A 27500-nucleotide genomic window follows, 5' to 3' on the forward strand; every position below is an offset into this window, starting at 1 on the left:
ACACACACACACTAAACAACTGACAGGACAAAGTCTGATGCCTCGGAGTTGCTTGAGACACAAATAGCCCAGTGTGGTCAAACATTGACTCGTCTTCGAGTCGGGAAACCTCACCGCTAGAGAGAGAAACCCTCCTGTCTTCACAAACCTCATTTATTAATAGAGTCCTGTTGCATCATAACGCTTTAAAGTCCCCCTGGCCTGCAGTCAATCATTTTATCTCTTAAAACTCATCTTTGATCACCAAAATGACATATTTCAACGGTTTTTCTTTGAAAAAAAAATCTTCATGGCTTAAAATAGCTTGAAAGTAACCGTCTGAAAACCCTGCGGTCAATAAAGGAGGATTTTATGTCTCTCTCTTGTTCTGTATTCACTTACACACATGAAAAAAACATTAAACAGCCGAATCGCCAGGACTGAGGAATCAGTCGCTTCTGCCAGAGCTAAACTTAGAAAATGACAGGACTTCATGTCAAACACTGCCCTAAAAGGTCCAAACACAGACACACTTATCTGAAGGTGTGGTGAAAATCCATCTTTTAAAGGGCACCTATTATGCCCCTTTTCACAAGATGTAAAATAAGTCTCTGATGTCCCCAACAGATTATTTTTTACAGCATGTTTAAAGTGTCATTTTTTGGGGCTCAGAAAAACGCGCTGTTTTAGTGTGTGCCCTTTAAATGCAAATGAGCTGCTGCTGCACGGCACAGGGGGCGGAGCCTCACGAGCTCGCGCTCAGTCTCTCAGGACGATTTCATCTCACGGAAATGATGATAATATCAGAAACTCTCAGTAACGGTGTTCATTTCAAGTCGGACAATAATGCCTACAGAGTCAGAGTGCTGTATAGAGATGAAACAGGTATAGTTTAGTAGTTTACTTACGGTTATTATAACGTATTTGTCATCTGCTTGTATGTATCCATTATTTATTAACAGCCTACAAGTCTGCTGTCTGAATGATGATCAAACATGTACTGATGAGTTTAATAAAGTTTTTTGTACATCACACAAAAGATGAAGCGTCAGTTTTACTTCAGAAAATCACCGTAAGAGCTGAGTAAACACAGTAAGTTATAAGAAGTGCGCAAGTACATAAACGAATTTCGGTAGAGTTGAGGGAGCATTTTCTTTAAAAACAAAATAATTCCACCTCGTCTTCAGCGGCTGCCTCAGATTTCGGGAGTAAATAGAGAGAGCTATGTGGATTAATACATCCAGCCACACAACACCTACAACGCTTGGGAGACATTCTCGTCAGTGCAGCAGCTGTGGACTCGATCAGGGCGGGGCTATGTTAAACGGCAGTGTCTGTCAACACTCGTGGGCGGGGCCTGTGCTTAGTGACGTCACTAAAACAGCATTCTGAAAACAGGTGGTTGGGAGACAGTGCTGATGATTTATGGGGATTAATAAAAAAGGAGTGAGTGGATTTTTATCACTATTGGCTGGTTGTGTACACACACTGCCAACACACATTTATGTCCAAACAGCATGCAAAAGTGAATTTTACATAATACGGGACCTTTAATGTTGTTTATGTGTCTATGTGGTGTTTTTAATATGCTTTAACACAAACCATGTGTAAATTCATAAGTCGACAGCATTGCTGAGTATTTCCTCCTTAAAACTGCAGTGAACCAAAGACAGTCTCAAAAACACGCTTTGAAATCGCTGGTGTTTCTGACGTCACAAACTACCTTGTAACCAATCAGATCAACGTGTGATCGTCAACCAGTGGATCTCTGAGCTGAGTGAGTGAGTGGAGGCGGGGCTCATTTGCATATTCATAGAACCTCGCATACGAAATGAGGCGAGGGTGTCGAGTTACATTCAAGACATTTTAAGGAAAAAACATTTAAATATGTAATTTTGGTGATGAAAGATGAGTTTTAAGTGATAATATTATTGACTACAGGGGGACTTTAAAATAGTTTTTTACAGCTTTATAAAGCATTTAGTCTTATTTCATCTCATATATCATGCATTTCTCTTCTTCTTCCTCCATCTTTAGACTCATAATCAGCTAGAATGAAGCTAATTTTCAGGAATCCTCCAGAATTTGACCTCTGAATACAGTCTTTGATCAGGTAAGTGTGATTACCCGATGCGATTCACTTAAAGTTAAAAGTGTGATTTTTTACAGAGCTTTATTTATATATTTTTAACACTTTTCAACTCCTCGTGTCTCATTGTCTGTGACCTCTGAATGATATCTGAGTGTCATGCATTATTTTCTTTCGCGTTCTTTCTTCAAGCATGTATATTATATTGTTTATAATATTTACAAAAGATTGCATAAATAATTAACCGGTCCCTCTGGAGTTTTAAATTTTCAACGAATCACATTTGATCCATACGGACCAGCTGCCCCTCGGTTCGGCACGCATGTGATTCACGGATTAACTGCTAAATTTAACCATCATAGAGTGAAAGTTTATCATTTGGACGTGTTTTGTCTTGCCAATTTACACATTCAAACAATTTTAAACGCAGAAGAAGAGGCGGAAATCGGGACTTGTGTGTTATCTGTGGAGAGAGAGAGAGAGAGAGAGAGAGAGAGAGAGAGAGAGAGAGAGAGAGTGATTCCTCTTTCGCGTTTCCTTGCCCTTGAACGGACACATAAACACAACATCTAAACACCGTCTCGGTTCTGTCAGAAGTGAACAGTTGAGAAAGAAACCAATGTGTGTCAGTGCATTCGCTCTTAAAGTGACAGCAGCCTAATATTCCTGCTGTTGTCTGTGACATTAATGTTAATAAAACAACAAAATACAGCGTTGACAAAGCTAATTTAATTAGTACAGTGCACAAATAGTGTTATTTTACATGTAGGCTTAATTTATTAATTTCTGGACCTGAATACTACTGTTAGACTTATGTAAATGTGCAATTTAGTATTCATCTCTGCTTGTGTAATTTGTGTATTTGTTCTCATTTGATTCCTGAGTGTTCACTTTTAATAATGTTTGAACTTTATCAGTTAGGCTAGTAGTTTTTGATGTAGTATCGAAGAACTTAGTGAACTTTAAGTAATAAATTACTAAGTTACCCCCCCCCCCCCCCCAAATATATACATATATATTTGTTTTGCTGATCCGAAAAATGATCCGATCCGTGGCTCAAAATCCGTATGATCCGAACCGTGAATGTTGTGATCCGTTCCACCACTAACTTGAGCCTCTAAGATGCAATAGCTTGGTTGTCTGAAGACGATGATGATCATATAAAGCGATGAATAACGGATGCTTCGACCCCCTGCCTCGATGTCCACGGATCCTCTTGATTATTAATGAAGATGGCCGGTCAGGCAGTGCTGATATTGACCTGTTTATGAGGGAAGAAGAGCGAGGACGGTACATCGAGAACATTTAAAGATAACAGTGTTCTGCAGGAAATCACGCCAGACATTAAAACACTCACACCACGCACACGTAAACACAATTAGCATAAATGCACAGAAATAAACAACTACATGTTCTGATGAGGAAGATGTGAGTGGTTGACTCATTTGTGTCTTCTTTATCTGTTAAAGCAGGGTTCACCAATCTCGGTCCTGGAGGGCCGCTGTCCTGCAGAGTTTAGCTCCAACCCCAATTAAACACACCTGAACCAGCTAATCAAGGTCTCACTAGGCATACTAGAAACTTTCAAACAGGTGTGTTGGAGCTAAACTCTGCAGGACAGCGGCCCTCCAGGACCGAGATTGGTGAACCCTGTGTTAAAGTGATACTTTAGGATTTAGCATTAAGCTTTGTATTAGTAGAAAACCTGTAGTATTTTCGAATTACCGTGCTTTCCACCCTCATATCCCCCTGTGACGAGAGATTTATGTATTTTTTTGTCTGGAAAAAATCCTCCGATGATGCTCAAAAGATCCTCCTCACTCACAGAATGTACACATAGTGTCAGCCATCTTTCTTTGGAAGCTAGGCTAGCAGGCTCTCTTTGCTTTCTGCGGTCGCCATTCATCGTTTACATGCACACCTTTTGTTTCAATCTAACTGAATTCATTCCGATTGGTGAATCTGATTGTAGTGTTTACATGAACGCTAAACGAGTGATCGGTTGATGTGCGTTTTAGCTTTGCTAAGAAAATTCCCGCTCCTCCGTGAGAGATACGAGACCGGTGCGTCTCAGTAATCACGCCACCGGCCTCGTGCCGTTCTCCCGCGCCCCTCAGCCTCGTCCTGCTCGCCACAGTAAACATGATGAATGGCGGCTGTAGAACTCAAAAGCCGAATCCCGGACATTTTGTGCGATCTCGAAATCCCGGGCAGACTCGTCACGTCACGGAGACTCACTAGTAGCCTATTCTTGTTGTTTAACTGCGCGCTCTTACCGGTAGGCGTGGCTTGGGAGTGGCCTCGTGGAGCAGCGAAGCAAGTGCATTCTGGGAGTTGTTGTCTTTCATCCACATTTTCTGGCTTTTCTCAGTCTAGAAAGCTCCAAATTCAAAAATAATTTCACATTTCTTCTACATAAATGACCCATTTTAAATACACATTCATCTTTCCAGAGGTGAAGTAGTATCCCTTTAAGGATTTTTAGGAGAATTATCTGTGTCTGCAATACATAGGCCCTATTTGAAATGATGCATTCCATTACACTGTAAAAAAAAGTATTAGTGTACAAGAAAATACTATTGTTTTTCTACTTCAAAATTTCAGTTTCATTAAATAGGGGTTTGACACTTGAAATAGTTAACGCCTGCCTCATAAAAACTCATTAAAAAAAAATCACGGGTAAACCACGTTTTACACAGCTCATAATTTACTCAGGGTAACAGTTAAAGGGATAGTTCACTTTGAAATTAAATTTTGGTATGTTTTAGCTTACCTCAAGGGCATCCAAGATGTAGGTGTCTTTTTTTCCGCAGTAGTTTCAATTTTGATATTTTTAGGTCAAACCGTTCTTGTCTGTCAGTCATTTCATGCAGGTCTGTGGTCACTGTCTCAAAGAGCATGCACAGAGTCCAAATTAAACAATTCCCCATCGTAAGTACACATTGATGGCCTAAGACACGAAACGAGCGGTTTGTGTGAGAAAACGAACAGTATTTATATCGTTTTTACCTCTTATACACAACCACGTCCAAGTGATCTGAGGGCGCGCGCGCATCCTGGTGTGTGACGTGTGCGCAGACTGGAGCATAGATATATATACACTAGATGTCGCCTTGGCTACGGCAGTTCATTGGAACGAATGTCTTTAAGTCTGCGTAAGTATGCACCAGTCTGCGTACACGTCACACAGCAGGAAGCGCCCGCGCCCTCAGATCACTTGGACGTGGCTGTGAAGGTAAGAACGAAACGATCTCTTCTTTACTTCAGTGTAACGTTACATGTTTACATCAGCGTTTGATATTTTTCTCATCAAATTAACCTGTTAACCGGCAACCCCACTTTTGAAAAATCCCCAGAACTGACATACCCAAACTGAAACAGATACAGTTCATGATCCCTTTGCACTAAAAGCACAAGTATGATCTCATTTGAAAGCTGACACCTGGCAGTTTATTGTAAATGTAGAATTAATTATTGTCATAATGAAAAATATAGTAATAAATAGCTTCAAAATTGAGTAAAGTTATTAGAAATGTATTTTTATGAAACATCCTCGTGAAAATAAAATTGAAGTTGGCACTGTAGCAATCTAGAAATGCACTGCAGCTAAAGCCACATGTCTGACCATGTTATATGAACAATATGAAGATAAGTCTAAAACTCTGTAATTAGTTAAATGTTTTTCAAGATCATGTCATGACTTTATTTTGATAAGACTCTAAAAATGCTACTGATGTTTATTGTCATCTTCTAAGTCATCTATTCAGTCTTATTGTCTCTATTGTTTTGTGGTGCAAACGAGCCCCATTCAGCCTCAGTCTCCCCCTGCACACATTTACATTTTACATTTACATTTATTCATTTAGCTGACGCTTTTATCCAAAGCGACTTACAATTGCTATATATATGTCAGAGGTCACACGCCTCTGGAGCAACTAGGGGTTAAGTGTCTTGCTCAGGGACACATTGGTGTCTCACAGTGGATTCGAACCCGGGTCTCTCACACCAAAGGCATGTGTCTTATCCATTGCGCCACACCACCCCAGTGGTTCACACCTCTCTAAATATGCTTTTCTTTTGTCTGCATTATAGTTACTAATGACTGGCTATTCACAGGCTATTCATAGAGTTTCAATCCCTAATGTCTTTTATCAAAGTTCTCACTGTATCTACCTGTATCAAATGCCCTTCTGGAATAAAGAAACATTTCAGTAAGCATTCCTATTTAGAAAAAAAAAAACATAAAAGAATAACTGCTAGGTTGCAGGTGCACCTAGAGCTAGCTAGCATGTTAGCTTAGCACACCATCAATACACGACAATTTATGAGTTTAAAACCATGTTTGTGCTCCAAACTTACTTTATAACGCAAGTCGAGTGTTACTTTATACTTTATAACGCAAGGCGATTTTTTGTGCGCAAAAAAAAGAAAAGAAAAAAAAAGACTTTATTCGGCCAGTAGTGAGCCTATAAAGTTTTGAAGAAAATTAATAGTTGAATAAAGTAACGTTAATTAGTTTTTTTTTGCGCACAGAAAGTATTCTCGTCGCTTGATAAACTTAAGTTTGAGCCACTGTAGTCACTTGGACTATTTTAACGATGTCTTTACGAACTTTCTGGGATTGCAGATATCGATTACAGAGAAGCCTATGGAGGAGTGAGACAGCTCTCAGATTTACTCAAAAATATCTTAATTTGTGTTCCGAAGATGAACGAAAGTCTTTCGGGGTTTGAACAACATGAGGGAGAGTAATTACTAACAGAAATTTCATTTTTGGGTGAACTAACCCTTTAACACAGTGTTTTCGTGAATGTCTAAAGAAAGCATGTGAATATGAGGCACGCGATTGGTTAAGTTCGTACGGAACCGGTTTTTAGAAATTATATATTTTTTCCCCTAAAACGTGCAGTTGTAAAATGTTAAAACAAAAAGTCCAAGATAAAATGGTGGATGGAAAAACAAAAACATCTTTGTTTCTTTTCATTTGTCCAGCGATTTTTATTTGTTTTAAGCGAACCGTTTTTTTTGTTTTGTTTTAATTAGCCTACCTTTTAATTTGTTCGACTGTTTTTTAAAACATTTTATTACTTTACATAAACTTTGAATTCAAGGCTTCTCTCGAACACTCCTATAATTTTTAATGCTCCTCGTTATTTTAGTATCTTTACTATTATTGGTTTAAGTGTTGTTTTAGTACTTCAACCTAAAATTTGGCTTAATTAAGAATTCATAATGTTTTTTAAAGAATCTCTTCTGCTAGACTGCATTTATTCGATCAAAATACAGTAAAAATAGTGAAATATTATTACAATTTTAAACAACTCTTTTCTATATGGATATATTTTAAAATTTAATTTATCATTTATAATGTTACATAAGATTCTGTTTCTGAAATAAAATGTACTTTTTTATATTTTACAAGTTAAGATTATATATATATATGAACATTTGAAGTGGATCAAAACCTTTCATCAAAGTTATACATGAATTTTTATCAATAACCATTCTCGTCTTAGGACAACTTTGATTTCAAGTCTTTTTGATCCACTTCAAATGTTGACTACTGTGTGTGTGTGTGTATATATATATATATATATATATATATATATATATATATATATATATATATTATTTTCAAGGTTTTTTCATTGTTTTAGATTTATTTAACGGTAAAAAAAAAAACGTACTCCAGTCTTTCTGCTTTAAAATCCATGTATAACTCAACGTGTCAGTTGCTGATCTGTTGTTATCATATGTCTGAGTGACTAGACGTTATTTCTCTGTATAATAACCCTGTTCTGAAACCTCGAGCAGATCCCAGTGAAAGCTCTTCTCTTCTGGTTCTCCTGACTCACACACACTGTGTGTTTGTTTTTCCAGCAGAAACGTTGCAGTCGCACACAGATCTCCTCCTGTGAAGCCAGACTCTCCTTCACTCATCGTGTTCGAAGAAAGAGCTGATCTGAAAACACTCAGAGGACAAGCAAACGCTGAGAGCTCTTAAACACGCCTTTATTTCCAGCAAACAGCATGTACAAGTGTAACTTTAATATTACATCAGAAGAACACATCACATGCTTAACAACACAATAGATATTACATAAGAAGAAAGAAAAAGGACAAAAAAAGGGTACGTATCTATATATTGTTAAATACACATAAATAGATACTTTTCATATGAAAATGTTAAATGAGGAGCATATTGCAGTTTTAATTGCTTTGGTGTTTTTAGATTTTGACATCACATCTATGCACATTTTAATCTCGAAAAATTCGCTTTGCCATTTGTGAATTTACATTTGTGAATATGAAATTTACTTAAAAATAAAGTATCCTTTGAGCAATGACCTAATTATCACATGTTTATAGGATAAGAGAATTTAAAAGATTATTAGCAATGAATCTCTTAAAATCTTTCCAGAAACACTGTGTATCTTGGCAAGACCACAACACATGAGAAATGTTTTCAGTAGAACTTCCACAGAAAGAGCATTTAGTTTCAGTATCCCGTTTGAATTCTCTGAAATATGTGCACAAACGTGCCTCGCTTTCCCACCGATCGGACTTGACCTTTGACCCGGGAAATACTCCAGCCCTTCCCCCCTCAATCCTGATCCGCAGACACAAAGCTGACAAGATGGCCTAGATACACACACACACACACACCGAGGGGAAACATGGAGAAAACATTACAGAAGCTCGCTCGTCCAACTAATGCAATTATGTTGAATCATACGCACTTTTTCATATGTGTGCATTTATAGAGTCAGAAAAAAGACAGACAGGTGAATATGACTTTAGTTGTATGGTTTGAAGTCGATGTGATGATGATGGAAACCACTGAATTGTTCAGTTTTGGATGAACTATCACTTTAAAGGGTGCAAGGCTTTTTGGGACGTTTGAACAAAAAAAAAAAAGCATAAGTATTTAAAGCACCCGTCAAAAGTTTTGGATAATTCAGGATATTTTGTTTTTGAAAGAAATCTCTTATTCTCACTAAGGCTGTGTTTATTTGATCAAAAATACAGTACAATTATGAAATATTATTGCACTGTAAATCATCTGTTTTCTATGTGAATATAGTAAAGTGTAATTTATTCCTGTGATCAAAGCTGAATTTTCAGCATCATTACTCCAGTCTTCAGTGTCACATGATCCTCCAGAAATCACTCTAATATGAGGATTTGATGCTCAAGAAACATTTATGATTATTATCAATGTTGAAACTTGTGGAAACTGATAGATTTTATTTTTCGGGATTCTTTGATGTTCAAAAGAACAGCATTTATTTGAAATATAATCTTTTGTAACATTATAAATGTCTTTACTGTCACTTTGACCAATTTAATGTTGCCTTGATGAATAGAAGCAGAGCTGCCAATGCCAACTCTCACGCCACACATCCATTTTCTCACGCACAGAAAAATCGCGAAGCAAAGAGGACACGGACACCGACAGACTAGACAGAGCAGGTTACTTATGATTTAAAGAAAATCTCAGCTCTCAGATTCTGTCAATTTTATTACGAAATTCAAACAATAAGTACCGTTTTAGCGCGTTTTGACGTGACAGATCGCTAGCGGCACGTGAACCGATCTTACTAGCTAAGTAAGATGCGAGGCGGAGGGGTTTTGAATCAGCCTGAAGGGGTTGTATCCGCTATAACAACCGCCTCGCTCTACATTATCTCGCTTATTACATGGCTACCTACCAAATAAATCAGTAATTTGACACAAAATATTGATTTAAAAAAGGAGTTTATTGATTTAAAAACGATTGTATTGCTTCCGCTAAAGAAAATAGTCCGCTCCGTCTCTACGGTTAGAATCCTGCGTCCATAGCAACGCTCTGTTTTTCATGGCAACGGTGTGATATACGTAGCAGCGGTCTGTATGTTATCAAGAAATAACACACCGCATTCTACATTAGAATTCAACCAAGCCATGTAATAATAGTAAATAAACACGAATGAACAAAGTTGAAAGATACAGTACAACTTATGAAATGTATATTCCTCATACATAATATCGATCAATCAGTGTTTTTCAACCGCGAAAAGAGGTCAATAAAACCGCTGGAGAACAACTGTCACATAACATTTACCTCAGGAAAGCCATTTAATCAACACAATATAGGCTATAGCACGTTAGTTGGCTAGAAAAAAAGAGCTATAGAGAGTATTTTGCTAAATATGTGTAGGCTACTATATTACATATTTATTATAGTTTTACTTATATCATTAAATAGTTGTTATTATAATAAAAAACGCATTATATTTGAGTTATTTTTAACCTTAAATAATACTACCAGCTGATAGGGCTCTCTGTATGTTTACAGCATTAGGTGAGATTTTTTTTCTTGAGAAAAATTAACGCCTATCTTGTATAGCCTACCTAATATTTATCCAAATTAGTCAGTATTAAATCAAATCACAAGAATTGAACTGAATTGAAATCCTGAAATTTGTTTCAAGCAATAATAAAAAAACGTATCTTACCAGAAATTGTACCATATAAACATGTAACATGTTTGAGAGTATTTTGCTAAATATGTGTACTACATATTTATTATATTTTTTACTTGTATCATTAAATAAAGTTGTTGTTATTACAATAAAAAACGCATTATATATTTGAGTTACTTTTAACCTTAAATAATAACCCTAAAACCCTAATATTTATCCAAATGAGTCAATATTAAATCAAATCACAAGAATTAAATTGAATTGAAATCGTGAAATTTGTGTCAAGCAATAATAATAAATAATAAATAAATAATAAACGTAGCTTACCAGAAATTGTACTATATAAACATTGTAACATGTTGTCACTAAACCTAATACAATTCAGTTTAGTTACTAAAATGTTTTGACAATCACAATACACTTATTGTGATGCAAGATTATTCTTTTTTTTACCCCCCCCCCCCCCCCCCCTTAATTAAAAAAAAAAAAAAAAAAATCCTATTCACCCCAAACTGTTTAATGGCAATGTATTACAGTTTCCACAAAAAATGTATCTGTTTTCAAGATTGATAATAATCATAAATGTTTCTCGATCATCAAATCCTCATATTAGAGTGATTTCTGAAGGATCATGTGACACTGAAGACTGGAGTAATGATGCTGAACATTCAGCTTTGATCACAGGAATAAATTACACTTTACTATATATTCACATAGAAAACAGTGATTTATATTCTAATAATATTTCATAATTGTACTGTATTTTTTGTCAAATAAGCGCAGCCTTGGTGAGCGTAAGAGTAAATTGTAATTAGTAATTATTCCAAACTTTTGACCGGAGTGTACATCAGCTAAACGCCATGGATAATTACCGAAAAAGGAATACTTTATTAACTTTATACTGTATATGAATCACTTTCCTCTTCAAGAACAGCAGCTTCAGCCAGACTGATCTCTGCAGACTATAGCAAACACACATAACGTATAGACATTTCAACATCAGACACCGTTCCAGGTCACACACACACACCCTGAACACCGGATGTGGCCCCGGCGGGAGCAACAATGTTCAAACCACATCTCCGGAGAAACACACAAAAGAAACGCAGAGGAAAACGAGGCCGAGGAACATAAAGAAGGTCAGAAGTTTAACAGACCCTCGGTTCAGCTTTCAGCTGTGTGCCAACGTGACTATTGTTTTACACACACACACACACACACACACACATCTTTCCCTGTACATCTATACAGTGAACACACACACACACGAACACACACACACACACACACACACACACACACACACACACACACACACACACACATACTCTCTCTCTCACACACACACACACACACACACACTTTCTCTCCCTCTCTCTCACACACACACACACACACACACACACACACACACACACACGTCTCTCTCTACATCTATATACAGTGAACAGACACACACACACATACATGCATGCACACACACACTCTCTCTTTCCCTCTCTCACACACACACACACACACACACTCTCTTTCCCTCTCTCACACACACACACACACACACACACACACGTCTCTCTCTGTACATCTATATACAGTGAACAGACACACACACACATACATGCATGCACACACACACACACACTCTCTCTTTCCCTCTCACACACACACACACACACACTCTCTTTCCCTCTCTCACACACACACACACACACACACACACGTCTCTCTCTGTACATCTATATACAGTGAACAAACACATACATGCATGCACACACACACACTCTCTCTTTCCCTCTCACACACACGTCTCTCTCTGTACATCTATATACAGTGAACAGACACACACACACACACACACACACGTCTCTCTACATCTATATACAGTGAACAGACACACACATACATGCATGCACACACACACGTCTCTCTACATCTATATACAGTGAACAGACACACACACACACACACACACACACACACACACACACACACGTCTCTCTACATCTATATACAGTGAACAGACACACACACACACACACACACACACACACACACACACACACACACACACGTCTCTCTACATCTATATACAGTGAACACACACACACACACACACACACACACACGTCTCTCTACATCTATATACAGTGAACAGACACACACACACACACACACACACACACACACACACACGTCACTCTCTGTACATCTATATACAGTGAACAAACACACACACACACACACACGTCACTCTCTGTACATCTATATACAGTGAACAGAACATATAGAGTCAGTCGGGCTGCAGAGTTAGAGTTCAGGGTTCCCGTAATCGACTGTATGTTTCACACACGACACAAAAACTGAACCTACACAATATCCTCGTAGCACACACTCGACTCTGCCTTCAATGTGGAGCGTAATTAGGGCCTAATCCTATAGGATCCTGATGGGAATTTCCCAGGGAATCACACATGATCCCACTGGATTAGCAGAACATTCCTTTAGGATTTTTTTGTGTTCGAATAATGTCTTCCAGCTAAATATAATCACAGAGGAGCTGTATGACTTTATAAAATATGAACTTTAATATCACAGTAATATTAGGCTGTACTTTGATATATAGTACCATGTAACTGAATTACCAACACGACTATATACTACACACACACACACACACACACACACACAAACATTTTAAATATATATATGTATATATATACATACTTTATGCTTTATACATGTGTATATACATATATATATATAAAAATGTAAATGACATTATATAATAATATACATAATCATATAGTCAGAGTGATTGAAAAGGTAATCCTAACAAATTATGCCATAAATTTCAATAAAATACACATTTTTACATCATGCCCTTATTATACTGCTAAACTGCCATAATCACACTGTTGTTGTTGTTGTTGAATGTTCAACAATGTCAGTTTAATATCGCTGCCAATCTAATGATATACATAATAAAATACATAATACTAAATGACCATATCAAGTCATATTTACCCAAATATGCCATCGTGTTCTTTGTGTCCTAACTCCACAGGTCTGCATTTTTAACATGAATGACCTACTTTTGATATTTTTAACTTTTTAAACACAGAAACACTGTGGGCACAGATTGTTTACCTCTTAGCGGCTGAGCCGTGACGTCAGGACACACCCCTATAGGTCAGGGGGCGTTACCCGTCGCGCAGTCAGTGGCGCGCCATTCGGCCAATCAGAATCCAGCTGTCAGGCGTTCCGCCCAATCGGCGGAGAGGGTATGTCAACGGACGCCTGTGATTGGCGCTCTGTGTCTATAGATATGTAGGCGGAGGGCGGGGCTAAGTAAAGCTGCTGACCGTTTACTGCTGGTTTATCTGGAGAAAGAAAAAGCGATCGGTGGGACTAAACGCGAGTTTTAACCAAGGCCTGCTATTGGATTCAGTGGATGATTACATAAACGAGTCTGATTAGTTCTGGTAAAATATACTTTAATGATATCATGGTGTTTGTACTTGGGGAAAACTGTTGGATCGCTAGTGGTCAGTTGTTTTAATGCGAATATGTGGCCATGCAGAGCGTGTATGCGCGCGCACGCGCGCGAGTGCATGTTTGTGTGCCTGTCTGTGTGTATGTGTGTTTGTATGTGCGACACACAAAACAGCATGACCACAGATACATCATATTTTGGGGAAAAACACGATACTGTATCACACTTTCGTATATGTGTGTGTGTGTTTTAATAGGTAAATCTAAATGTGAAGCTGGCGAGTGTGAACCGAGAGTAAACGGTGATGCCACATCAGGTACAGACTCTTTCTCTGTTTCACTGTTTCAGCTTTAATTCCTGATATGTGTCAGTTCACTGCTGTTCTTCTGCCCTGATGCTCTTCAACACAGTTTCTCAGATAACGGGGTTTTGCTCTGAACTGTCTGGCTCAGTTTGGGCTGGATTGTGAATGTTGACCTCGTATAATTTACAGAAAAAGGAGAAGTGAAAGTTTTAACGAATTAACAATTTGTAGAGTTTAGTATTTCTCTTGCTTTAACACATCTGAACATCTGTCTTTATTTTCAGAACAAAACACTGAATACAAAATATACCATTGTTTATGCAGAAATGGATGGGGAGCTGCATTTTTATTTTTAAATGCAGTTCAAACTTCCTTCTAGATCATTTTTTGCGGTTTCTTGAAGCGTTGTAAAATTGTAGAGGTGTGTGTGTGTGTTAAAAATAAGATCTCATTGATATACAATATCGTTGAAATTCGATATTATTATTGAAATCATAATTAATTTCCATCCGCTATAAAACAGTCTATATAAAGGAGAGTAACTCATGTGGCTTTCAGGACAAATCCGTCTATTATTAGAGTGATTGTTCGTGGCATTACGAGTGTTATTGAAAGCTCTTCTTTCACTTTATTCGTTAGTTTTGCTCTTTTATCCCACGTGAGATGGACCAGACACTTGCCTCGGGCTCAGACGCACAAATGATGAGAAATACGAGCAGACTTCAGATGTTTGCAGTGTTTTCCGCCAAGACAACTTGTTCTTTTGTATTTGTGGCACTTACAGTGTCGTATTGCAATGTGTTGCGTTTGAGTTTTGTGTTTCACTGGGAACTGGTGCAATGTTGAGCAGATCTGGAGTCTATATTAGTGTTGAAAACCTGCATAAAAAGAGTGTTTAGTTTGTGTAAAAAAGAAAAGTGTGCTTGTGGGATGAGTCTGTGTGACGCAGTTTTTGTCCTGCTAATGATATTAGATAAACTTTGCCCTATTTGGCTTGTGTTTGTTTTGTATCGTAGCATAGCCTTTGCTCTTTGGAAATCTTTATAGTTTTAAAACACTGTGTGGCAAGAACAGCCGTGAGCTTTAAACGGCACGTGTGTCAACTGTGGTTTTGTGCTGTGAACCTGCGACACACACACTCTCACGCTCACACACCCTCGCGCACGAGACTTTTCCAGTTTACGGTGGTTATTGTGTATGAGAAATGTCGCATTATTCCAAATAAATAGATTGAAATTCACAAATAATTCACAAAATAATTCACAAAATCAACAAAATTCACGAATAAATAAAATTAGATTTGCAACAACAACAAAAAAGAAAAAAAAGAAAGAGTTTTATGGCTCAAACACAACTCTTTTATTTTAAATTATTATTAATGCCACGAACCAGAACAATGCAATGAGACATAATCATTCAAAGTAAAAATAATTAAAATAAAATAAAATAAAAATACACTAAAACAGTGCCAGAGGACAAGAACAAAATTATAACAAACAAAAGAGAAATTGTGCAACTTTATACAACATTACTGAGACGCTTCTAGCGTCAAAACGTGCAGACAAATCCACGGATAGTTTGACTCCGCCCACCGTCCACTTAAGCCAATCATATAACCGCTATTTTGCGCTGACCAATCATAGCGCGCTTTTGCTCCAACCAATTGCGATTTCCTTTACACTAATTTATCTGCGTTTGCTCAAATAGGAATTATAAGGCTCATAAAATTGGTATAGTAAAAGATGTATAAAAAATGTGTGTTTCAGCATCAGTAGTAGCGGAGTAATGAATAACTGCTTTCAACCTCGTGATAAACATGCGAGTTTGTGTAAAAGGGGAAATTACTGTCATTAACTTTTCTCACAACGGATATGATGATCTATAGAGAATTATAAATAGTATTTTAAACATTTAAATACATTTTACCTGGCAAAAATTGTGCACATTATATTAGAGCACACATCGGTATCGACTAATATTAGCATGTTTTAATTAAACGCATCATTATGAGTTTTATATATATATATATATATATATATATATATATATATATATATTTTTATATTTATTTATTTATATTTATTTATTTATTTATTTTTTTATTTATTTTTTATTTTTTTATTTTTTTAATTATTATTATTTTTTTATTTTTTATTTTTTTTTAATTATTATTTTTTTTTTTTTTTTTTTTATTATTATTATTTTTTTTTTTATTCAGTTTAAACTTATTTGAAGTTCTTTTCTATGGAAGGTTACAAATAATATTGAATTATAATAACGATCATCACATCATTTATTGGCCATAACAAATAAATGGGAATTAGCTAAAAAAAAAATTAAAAAGCACTTATAAATAGCTTAGTCCTAATTCAATTGAACTAATTTATAAGTTTTATTACATTCTTTAAATGGTAACACTTTACAATAAGGTCTTATTAACTAACTAACAATGAAAAACACTTTTAAAGCATTTATTAGTCTTAATTTCAACCATTGTTAATTCATTATTAAAATTAAAAGTTGTGTCTGTGAATATTTAATAACCTGAGCTGATATGAACTAAAAGTTAACAAAGATAAATAGATCCTGTGCTCATTGTTAGTTAATGCATTATCTAATCAGACCTTATTTTTACATAGTTACTTGGCAATTCTGATAACCTTAGGGTCATAATTATGCAGTGAGTGTAGATGCATATTAATAATGACCAATTATTTTTTATATATATAAAAAAAAAGAGCATGTGCAAAAACATCGTGACGCGAGGGAATAACGGGTTCTCATAACGGAGATTCTTTGTTGGAGGATCTGCAGGTGTTGAAGTCAGATGTGCTCTTCACGAGTCGCTCAGAAATACAGAATGTGGTCAGTGAAATGAATGTACTATATTTTAGTTTGATAATGTCTTTTTATTTAATGCAGTATTTTTAAGGGGATTTTTCTTTTATACTACATTATATTTACGCTGTGTTTATAATCCATTTATTCACTTTTTGAGCATAGAACTGAAAATTAAATTTCCAACTTAAACTGAGGTAAATCTGGAACGCTTTAGAGCGACAGACTGAAGTTTGATCTCTGTTCAGAGACGACACTTGGCACATTATTGCTGAGGTGAAAAACGTTTTAAAAAATGAACTTACAGGTACAGAATTTTACGTGCTTTGTTATGAAAAATGCACAAAAATACTATTTAAAATTTTTATATGAAATGTACATCTTCAAAATCACGTTTTACTCTAAAACTGTGAGAAAATCTAAACGTGTGATAAATCTAAACGTGTTGTGTTCAAAAGTTGAGGTTGATCGCTCAGAAAATGAAAATGAAAATGAACGCTTCCACTAGAGGAAATTCGTCTCAGTCATTTCCAGTGCGCTCATTTCTGACGGCGAGGAGCACAAGAGTGACTCTTTATTTCAGGGCCATTTTACCTGTTCCAATCATCTCCATGATGATTTAAAAAAAAAAAAAATTGTTCACATAGCAAGTGCCAAAACCTTTACCAAGTTTCGTACCATTCCTATGAACCTTAAACTCTTGCTTTTTCGTGTGTGTGTGTGATGCGTGCGTCAGTTGCATGCATGCGTGTGTGTTGACACCTACGTGTGTGTGGGATGCATGCGTGTGTTGTTGCATGCATTCTTGTGTGTTGCACGTGTGTGTGTGTGTTGCATGCATATGTGTGTGTGTGTTGCATGCATATGTGTGTGTGTGTTGCATGCATATGTGTGTGTGTGTTGCATGCATATGTGTGTGTGTGTTGCATGCATACGTGTGTGTGTGTGTTGCATGCGTGTGTGTGTGTTGCATGCGCATGTGTGTGTTGATGCGTGTGTGCATGTGTGTGTTGCTGCATGCATTTGTGTTGACGCGTACGTGTGGCATGCATACGTGTGTGTTGCATGCATAGGTGTGTGTGTGATGTGTGCATGTGTGTTGCATGCATTCTTGTGTGTTGCACGTGTGTGTTGCATGCATACGTGTGTGTGTTGATGCATGTGTGTGTGAGATGTGTGCGTGTGTTGCTGCATGCATTTGTGTTGACGCATGTGTGTGTTGCATGCATACGTGTGTGTTGCATGCATAGGTGTGTGTGTGATGTGTGCATGTGTGTTGCATGCATTCTTGTGTGTTGCACGTGTGTGTGTTGCATGCATACGTGTGTGTGTGTGTGTGTTGATGCATGCATTTGTGTTGACGCATACGTGTGTGTGTGTTGCATGCATGCTTGTGTGTGTGTTGCATGCATACGTGTGTGTGTGTGTGTGTGTGTGTTGATGCATGTGCTCAGGATCGGAACGGACGATCAGGACCACCCAGACACCACGAGGCCTCCACGTGACACTGCTCAGCGAGACAAAAGCGTTTAGCGACGAGTTTAGCATTCCCGCACTAATTACCCTGTGATTGCGTGGAGTTCAGAGTTTCTCCAGCGGGTCCTGGACTATCTGTGTTTCTACAGGAGTGTAATGGGTCCCACATGAGCCCGTCTGTGTTACACTGGAGCTTCAGGAAGTAAACTTTAATAGTGTGAGTGATTAGCCGTTTCCAGGGGCGACGGAACACAAAGCTGAGCGTCATTAGACTGGCTGTTAATGCTATCAGATGTTTATAACTCTCATTAGGTGCACATTTACTAGATTAATGGAATTGCTGTTAGTGTAGTGGGATTTTATTTGGTTAATTGCTCCTGGTTAGTGTTAGTGCTGCGATCAAACCTGTAACGAAAGGTATTCAACTTCAGCGTCAGCAGCGTTTGTGCTCCAGACACGAATGAGTGCTCAACAAACACATGAAATGCGCCAGAAATGCGAGATATGCATGTGCCGTAGAGCTTCACGAATCAATCCACTGATTCTGATTCGATATCGATTGTTATTGTGACTATGAACTAGGGCTGCACGATATTGAAGAAAAATGCGATAACTCATTAAATAAAGCGAAATTCGATATGCGATACGATAATGCGTATGTTCAGTCTATAGTGTTTCTTTGCACCGTGACATCGCCATCTACTGGCCTGACTGCAGAATACAGCGTTTTCAATCGTTTTCACGGATCCGTGTGATCGAGGATCGTTTTAACAGCGTCGTCGTCTAAACGCAAAAAACACGAGGGATTCTTTTTTTTTTTTTTTTAGTACAAAACGAGCTCTATTGTTATATTTTAGCATTTACCGCTGCACAACAAATTCGTTTCTTCTTAAACTCTCGCCTTTTAGCTACGAAAGTCTAAACTGCAGTTGTTAAACACTGAAGAAAAAAAAGATTAAATTACATTCAAGAGAGACTAAACTACTGGAACCAGATTTTTTTTTTTTTTTGTGAAGTTTGTTTATTTTTGTCTGTTTTATGTTTTTGTTTAACAAGAAAATACCATCAGCAACTACTTATGAACTACTTTGACCAGTGTGTGTGTGTGTTGCATGCATGTGTGTGTTGAAGCGTTGAGTGCTCAAAAAAGACTTGGCAAGCTCTTGATTCGATTCTGATTTGATATCGATTGTTATTGTGACAATGAACGCTAATTAGAATCAACTAAACACTGGATTTCCACAAGTATGTGCAGCTCGCAGTAAATTGTTGCAGTAAATGCTCTTAAATTAATTAGTTGCACGCCGGTCTGTTATCGTAGATACGGCGACTTCACATTTTCACCGCCGCTAAACATGATGCTGAACAAAACGAACCGTCATTGGTTGCTTTACATGTCAATCAGATGTCGCTGATGAGGGGGAGGAGCTACATGTTCTAGAGCTGTCAATCAGCCATAGACACGCCCCCTAAACTAAAAATGAGGTCACAGCAATAATTCATGAGAGGATGGATGTTTTACAGACCTTACAGGCACGATTCATACGGATACATCTGACCTGGAACGTTTAGACTGCCTGTAATTGTTTAATTTTGGAAAGTATTTTGTAATGGTCCAGGTATGAGTGTAAGAATGTCCATATTGATTGATGAATACTTGAATTTCCCTGAAGGGATGACACACGCATCCACAACTCATAACACTTACAAACAGTAAAATCAGTAAAATCACACAAACACCAATTCTACTAATGAATAAATCGGCTACAACAACCAAATTAAAATCTATATAGAAAGGAACATGCATGTTTAAAAGACTCATAGTCCTAAGACTAAAGTTTGCTCAAGTTAAATATACAGATAAAAATGGCAGTGATAAACAGCTATAATATGATATTATGTGGTTGTTTAACCTCATGTATTGAGTTAAATATATGAGGCTGATTGAACACAATTATATTAAGTTGTAACAAAATGTTAATCGTGTTACTTAAGCTTATTTTAAATTGTATATCACACTCAAAAAAAGAATTTAGCTTATTTTAATTAATTAAATTGATCAAGAGACAAATATACAGCTATAATATGTTGTTATGTGGTTGTATTGAGTTAAATATATTAGGTTGAACTAAATTGAACACAATTAAATGAAGTTGTAACAAAATGTTAAAAAATCGTGTTACTTTAGCTTATTTTAAATTGTATATTACACTCAAAAAAAGAATTTAGCTTATTTTAATTAATTAATTAAATTGAACAAGATTTTTTTTTACATTTTGTTACAACTTAATTTAAGTGTTCAATCAACCTAATATATTTAACTCGATACATGAGGTTAAACAGCCACATAACATCATATTATCGCTTTATATCACTCAAAAAAATAATTAGTCTCTTGTTCAGCTATACTGCCGTTAGTTATGTGGTTTTTTAACCTCATGTATCGAGTTGTCACTCGTTCACTTCTCAGAGGAACGCAGGGTAGTTTTTGCGTGTGTGTGAGGGGCCTTGCATCAGGGCACAGCCGCTCTGATTGGCTGTGTAACCCGAGCCCGCGGCTTCTGATTGGCTGCTGGGTGACAAGCCCCCGTGTGGGAGTCCCTCCCCTTCCTGTGTTCCCCTCCCCCCCGACAGGAAGTGCTGATGTGATGGAATCCACCGGATGTTTCTGAGGGAACATGAGGGTGACGGGATACAGCATGTCTGTCCCATTCAAAAGCTTTTTTTTCTTTTTTTTTTCTTTTTTTTTCCTTTCTTTCCATCTGCTTTTCTGTTTCGGCGTCTGTATTTTGTTTCCCTTAGAGACACGGTTTGGGTCTTTTAAGAAAAATTCATCATGCTAATGATAGTTTGTGCGTTATACCACAGTCGTGGTTTCTTTGTGGTTTTTATAACGTTTAGTGTTTCTAAACTCAGATGTGAGATCTGCTTCATACACCGTAAGAAAGTTTATGAATATTTGTGTATTATTATTGTTTTTGTTGATTTGTATAATCAGTTCTCATTATATTTATTTGTAAAATTACTTATTTCAAATAAATGCATTTAAAAAAAAGAAATAAATATTTATGAAATTATTTAATTATTTGATTTTAATTTAAGTGTTTCTGCTCTAAAATATGCTTTAAACCATGTAAGAAACTCTAAGAATGTTTATGTATTATTATCATCATTATATTCGTTTTTTGATGACTGTATAATCAAAAACGTTTTTATTAGCATTTATTTATATTTCTGGAAATATTTTATTTCAAATGAATAAACTTAAACAAATACATTTAAAGAAATAAATAATTTCAATTGTTCCAGTTTTTACTTCCTTAATTATTGAATCATTTATTATTTACTTATTTGAGTTTAGTTTATTATAATAATTCTGCTTGGGCACAGTGCAGAGTTGCTTCATCGACAAGATCCTGAGAAGCATCCACATATTGTACTTCACGAGTAAATAAAGGGCATTGTTGCCGACACAGTTCAGTGTGGTTGTTGCACTGAAGTTTGTGTACAGTGCATAAGCGAAGCTGCTAGAGTGTCTATTGCACCGGGATCATAAGTAAAGTGCTGAAGTGCTCGCATGTTTACTGTACACCGCTTAATGGAGGCTGGCACAAATGATCATTTTAGGCGATTAGTTTTACATATTGGTACACGGAGTCTTCATCCTGTGGCAGGGTTTCGTATTCAGGGAAGTTGAGGGTCTGATTTAATTTTCATAGCCCGTTTCATAATGTGAGATCTGCTTTAAACACTGCAAGAAACGTTAAGAATATTTGTGAGTTATTATTATTATTATTATTATTATTATTATTATTATTTTATTCTTTTTTGATGACTATATTCAATTTTATTTAAGTGTATTTCAAATAAATACATTTAAAAAAATATTTATTGTTTGTATACTGTGTATACTTATTGTTTAATTTCAATTAAATGTATCTATATCTGTTTTTACTGAGAAATGTGACTTTATTATTATATTCACTTTTTGATTACAGTATTTATGAGCATTTATTTGTAGAATTATTTATTTTCCAAATAAATGGATTAAATTCATTTAATTAAAAAAAATTATAAAATAGAATAGTTGATTGATGTAAAACTAGAAAATGATTTGCTAGTGCGATTAATAAATAAGAAAGCATTCTATTTATATGTAGTTGTTTCTTGTTTTAAACCATAAAAAGGGTGAAATTAATTGATTATTTGGATGTGATCAGAGGCTCTGGCTCTTGAGTTTAGAGGAACTGAAAGTGTTTGCAAAGGAAATGGTTTGACACCGTGAGAGTGTATGAGTATACATGTGTTTATACACACACACACACAGTTGTGGTCAGAATTGTTGGCAACTGTAGTAAATATGATAGCTGTAAAAATCTGCATTGTTTTTTCATTTGATCTTTCATTTTGAAAAAAACAATAATCGAAAACATCTCACATTATGAAGTAAATGTTTTCCTCAAACACATCATTATTGGCACCCCTAGACTTTTTTAATGAGTAAAATATCTCTGAAGTATATTCTCATGAATATTTGCTTATTTATTTAGCACAACAGGGTGACGAGGAACATGAAAGTGTCTAGAAATGACTCCAATACGCAAAGGCCTAATCCCGTCATCATCCACGACTATGAGGTAAACCACAGAATATGGTCTGATGACGAGCAGCCAAATATTCACACAATAGAAAGTGTCTGTGAGAAAATAGCTATTAAAAGTTCACATTTACACCATCAAGGCAATAATCACCTTAAGATGTTACGAATCTGTGTCTGTATCGTCTTAATGCGAGAGTTTGAGTGGATCACAGATGGAGATTTGCAGAGAGTCGTGAGTTTTGAGGGCAGAAAGCTTAAGAAAATGAATCAAACAACACATAGTTTAGGAGAGTTTCGAGATAAATCCTCCTCGCTCATCCAGAAAACAAACAAACTCCAGGATCTTCAGTTGTCAGACACACCTGGATCTTCAAGGACACCGGATTCTGTGGTCAGGTGAAGACACAGATGAAAACACAGATGAAAACACAGATGAAAACACAGATGAAAACACAGATGAAAACACAGATGAAAATCGAGCTTTCTGTCAGCAAACCCCCCAGATGTGTTTGGGTCACACATGTGTAGAACAGTACCTCAGGGTTGGACATCGGCCACTGGATCTGTAATGTTGTGGACCTGTTTTTCTGCTGGAGGTCCTGGACTTCTTCTTCAGAAACATGGTGTCATGGACTCTACGATCTAAACCTGCTGGAACTCTTCTAACGGGCCGTGGTCGGGTCTTCCATCAGGACAACGATCCAAAAGCAACACTAGAATGAGTTTCTGCCGGGACCGTCCCAGTTCCTGACCCAATCACTGTGGCCAGTGTGTTCTGGAGAAAAACATTTATTTCATAATGTGATTTATCCCCCACTTTCAATTCTTTTACTTCAATGAAAGGTTCGAGTTTTTGCGAATTAAGTTTTGTGGTCAGATAAACAATGCTGACCACAACTGTGTGTGTGTGTGTGTGTGTGTGTGTGTATGTATATATGTATGAAGAGTTCAGATGTAAAAGCCTCTAAGTGCCATCTGAAATCTTCTAGAATGATCATTTTTATCAAGCTTGTATAATATTTAAGTTCACTAATTTCACTTAAATGACAATTAACAGGTAGTTATCATTGTCATTTAAGTGAAATTATTGAACTTAAATATTATACAAGCTTGATAAAAATGATAGAAGAAAATTTCAGATGGCACTCAGAGGCTTTTACATCTGAACTCTTCATACATATATATATATATTATATACTCTGCCTAAAGTATTAATGTAATGTAATTAAATTAACAGCTGTACAGCAAAATAAAAAAATATATAAAAATATTTAAAGTATAATTATTTGACATGATAAAAATCATAAAAATTACAAAAAATTCAAAACATCACACACACATCAAAATTATGACATGCAAGTGGAAAATTATGACTTTAAGTCATATTCTTAAATAAAAAGTTGAAAATCTTACTTTAATGTCAATTTTTACATAAAAGTTCAAATTTATTACGTTTATGAGATAAGTTGAAAACTAAGTATTATAATGCTGCCATTTATCTCTCTCTTTTATTTATTTTTGTTAAAATACAAAACAGTTACAATAAGGGAAATCTTTGCACAGCACATTCTTAAAGTTAGGCTTTATTTTCGTTAAACGCAGCGTGGTTTTGTGAGACCCTGCGAGTTGGACGTGTTTTGGTGAAACTCCACGCGTTCCTGATCGATGATCTGATCCAGACGAGGAACATTTCTGCCAGATTTCTTTTGCTTTTACTATTCGGCTGAAGTAATGTGATGAAACTACAGCGGAAGCCGCTTCTGGCCCGAACGTGTGTCCTCAAAATGATCTGAATGTTGCTGTGTGTTTCCCCTTTCAGCCCGGAGTGTGTGTGTGTTTCCTCTGTGTCGTAGAGGGAGGTGTGTTATTCTGCAGTGGTTTTAACACTGACCGCAGGCTCGATCAGCACGAGTGTAAGACGGGGTCGAGCGGGATCGGGGTCACGAGTGTTCAGACCGGGAACTGGACGGCTGTTATTGCCATGCGCAGCTGCAGATGCGAGACGGAGCCGTGGAGTGGATTGTTGTCATATTTGAGTTCATGTACAATATGTACGAGTGCGTGTGCATCACGGGTCACGACACATGCTTGTGTCCTGGTTTAAGATTTATGTGTTTGAAGTGCATAGTGACCCTGGACCACAAAACCAGTCACATGGGTACATTAAGATTTGTACATCATCTGAAAGCTGAATAAATAATCTTTCCATTGATGTGTGGTTTGTTAGGATAGGACAATATTTGGCTGAGATACAACTATTGTAAATCTGGAATCTGAGGATGCAAAAAAATCGAATGAGAAAATCTCCTTTAAAGTTGTTCATTTATGTTGGCGATTGTGCTGCATTCACTCACACAAATACATGTTTTATATATTTACGGTAGGAAATTTACTAAATATCTTCATGGAACATGATCTTTACTTAATATCGGAATGATTTTTGGCATAAAAGGAAAATGGATAATTTTGACCCATATAGTGTATAGTTGGCTATTGCCACAGATAAACCCGTGCGACTCGAGACTGGTGACATGATCACGGTCACAATAACATTTCTGTCCGTTTGGATTGCACCCTTTTAACAAAAAAAACAAACTAATAAACTTAATGCAATGCATTGTTGGCAGTCATTCATAAATGAAATGAGTCAGAGTGCATTTCATAACATCAAGCGCTTGTTATGAATCATCTGAGTCTTTGAGTATTTATTCTTGTGGATTGCTCAAAAACAGCCATTTATTGTAGGAAACCCAGTTAGTTTTCAGCAGAACCGCACCTACGGATGGACCGTCTGTCGTCTACAGATCCGAGCGCTTCAGAAGAAAAACCTGTGTGTGTTAAACGAGCTTTTAAGAGCTAGCACCACAGGGCTCGTCTGTGTAAACTGGTCACTAGTTTAACTAGGTGTGTGTGATTGTAAATGGTCTGAGATAATGTTATGACTGTTGTTTTAAAGATGTGTGATCTGGTGTTATCAAGTATATCCACACACACACATAGAGTGATGTAGTCTAGACTAGTGCGCTTGTGCACGCTTTCACTGTGTGATTTACTCTATTAAAATGCATTCATAACGCCCTCAATATTCAAGATAAGGAGCAAAAATGCCCCTGTATGTGTTATATATTTATGTTATTTAATATAGTTAAAATAAAGACTGGCATCTTTTCTGCAAATATCAGCACAATTACAGATGTGATATTGATTTTGCCAACGAGTTTTGACGACAGTGTTGTCAAATATCTATTCCGAAGCTGTAGGGGGCGCTCTATAGAGAAACCCGTGAGCAAACAGCGAAGAAATTGCCAAAACTGCTTTAACACCGTGTCCTAACTACACGCGATCAGGGTTAGGGTTAGTTGGTGTGTGTGTGTAAAAGCTTCTTCTCCATGTTGTGATCAGAGTGTGTGTCCTATCCAGCCGCGACGGCGACACGCGACGATTCTATTCTAGAAACGGTTTCTATTTTTCTGCGACGTCGCGCTGGAACAACAAACACAAAGTGTGGCGATGATAATCTCAGGGACTGTTTATGAGCTTTATTTAATGTCAAAAGCGTGTCATGTGACTCTGAATATCATTTAGTGCTCCAGCTTTGAGGCTGTAAAAGCAACAATGGATAATTCACCTCAGATCCTGAAATGAAACAAATGGAAACAAGAACGTTCAAACTGTGATCAAACAAGTGTATTCTTTGACAGAGATTGTTTTAGTAACTCAGTCGCCTATGTAGTAGAAGGAAATCCAAGGCACTCTCCTTTAGAAAATTATAAAAAGCCTTTATTGGACTGGCTATTTCATAATGGAAAATTTAAAAGACATTGGGGAAAAAAACAACCCACGCGTAGCGGCACAAACAGCCTTCTTCAGGGTATGTTTTCCAATCAAACAATTTACTCTTTTATAGATGCTAATTAGAAACACCTGAATGACAAATTACATGTACATACAGAGAAGGTCCACTAGGAGGTTACATAGCAATTTAAATCCAAAAAAAAAAAAAGAATACACATACATACACATATAGCCTATGTATTTGAATAATGTTTAAATGGTGTAATATTTGTGAATTTGATTATGTAGATACTTATCCATTTTCTTGCGAGTGCCGTCAAGATTACTCTCTGGTGCCTCTAGACTCCGCCCACACGCTGTTCTGATTGGCTGACTCCGCCCACACACTGTTCTGATTGGCTGACTCCGCCCACACACTGTTCTGATTGGCTGACTCCGCCCACACGCTGTTCTGATTGGCT

General features: G+C 36.8%; 2 protein-coding genes and 1 long non-coding RNA gene across 6 annotated transcripts in view; all 3 read left to right on the top strand.

Annotated features, from left to right (window-relative positions):
* The window catches only part of LOC307145311, a 15078-nt gene extending 6233 nt beyond the window's left edge, over positions 1-8845 (top strand). Inside the window, exons 2-3 of one of the 2 annotated variants that reach the window (XR_013818936.1) lie at positions 2017-2092; positions 7949-8845. This is a non-coding gene — a long non-coding RNA (uncharacterized lncRNA). Of the gene's footprint in view, positions 1-2016; positions 2097-7948 lie in introns of both variants that reach the window. The other variant, XR_013818937.1, reaches the window with a different exon arrangement.
* A 5015-nt stretch (positions 8846-13860) lies between these two features.
* The window catches only part of vdra (vitamin D receptor a), a 101635-nt gene continuing 87995 nt past the window's right edge, over positions 13861-27500 (top strand). The window contains exons 1-2 of the mRNA XM_079848316.1: positions 13861-14015; positions 14283-14342. The gene's annotated coding sequence lies outside the window, so the exon portion shown is untranslated. The remainder of the gene's footprint in view (positions 14016-14282; positions 14343-27500) is intronic.
* LOC307145275 (uncharacterized protein) overlaps positions 22653-27500 on the top strand; it is a 28963-nt gene continuing 24115 nt past the window's right edge. For all 3 annotated transcript variants that reach the window (XM_079848261.1, XM_079848259.1, XM_079848260.1), the window contains exon 1: positions 22653-27500. This exon is cut by the window's right edge. The gene's annotated coding sequence lies outside the window, so the exon portion shown is untranslated.

This window comes from Squalius cephalus (assembly GCF_949319135.1).
Source record: "Squalius cephalus genome assembly, chromosome: 18".
Lineage (NCBI taxonomy): Eukaryota > Metazoa > Chordata > Actinopteri > Cypriniformes > Leuciscidae > Squalius > Squalius cephalus.